Here is a 911-nt window from a genome sequence, read left to right on the forward strand (position 1 = left end):
GGTGTTTCACAGGTCAGTACTTTGAAAACTCCTGACTATTTTATTAGCGCTCAGAAGTGAGTTGGCTAATTTCTTTAACCTTCAGTCATCTGTAACCCTAAATGTCAGGCATAGGTATGGAAAATCTAAAATGAAACTGTCACTAATGGGCGAAAGGACCTATTAACTGAATGAGATTTTCACTCTGCAGCGGTGTGTGAGCTGATATGAAACTTACTGGCAAATTAAAACTGTGTGCCCGACCGAGACTCGAACTCCGCTGCAGAGTGAAAATCTCATTCTGGAAACATCCCCCAGTTTGTGGCTAAGCCACGTCCCCGCAATATCCTTTCTTTCAGCAGTGCTAGTTGTGCAAGGTTCTCGAGAGAGCTTCTGTAAAGTTTGGAGGGTAGGAGACGAGGTACAGGTGGTAGTAAAGCTGTGAGGACGCGGCGTGAGTCGTGCTTGGGTAGCTCAGTTGGTAGAGCACTTGCCCGCCAAAGGCAAAGGTCCCGAGTTCGATTCTCGGTCCGACACACAGTTTTAATCTGCCAGGAAGTTTCGACCTATTAACTCATTTCTTGTTTTAGAAGAGATTTAGCAATGTATGTTTCAGACTATAATGGGTAAAAATATAACTGTTTTAAAAGTTCCAACATCTTTTTCAGAATATCCAGTTCATAAAGTATGCTTCCGATCCTTCATTATAGTAATATCTGAACACTTGCACAGAACAGTATTTTTAGGCACAAATAGTAGTTCTTGGCACAACTTTAAAACAGCTCCTCTCATACATACTGTTATTTCATTAAAAATATCTTGCGGAAGGTGGTACCGTGCACAGGTGTTGGTGGTTAATGGCACATATGCTAGGCCTTCCCACGTTGAAGAATAGCTGATTGATTGACATCGGTATGGAACGGGTTTTAAGA

The 911-nt window shown here is 42.2% G+C and overlaps 1 non-coding gene across 1 annotated transcript; it reads left to right on the forward strand.

Annotated features, from left to right (window-relative positions):
- Nucleotides 1–442: 442 nt before the first annotated feature.
- Trnaw-cca (transfer RNA tryptophan (anticodon CCA)) lies at nucleotides 443–517 on the forward strand. The gene has a single exon. It is a non-coding gene; the product is annotated as a tRNA-Trp (tRNA).
- Nucleotides 518–911: the final 394 nt, after the last annotated feature.

Source organism: Schistocerca gregaria, chromosome 3, assembly GCF_023897955.1.
Source record: "Schistocerca gregaria isolate iqSchGreg1 chromosome 3, iqSchGreg1.2, whole genome shotgun sequence".
NCBI classification, from domain to species: domain Eukaryota; kingdom Metazoa; phylum Arthropoda; class Insecta; order Orthoptera; family Acrididae; genus Schistocerca; species Schistocerca gregaria.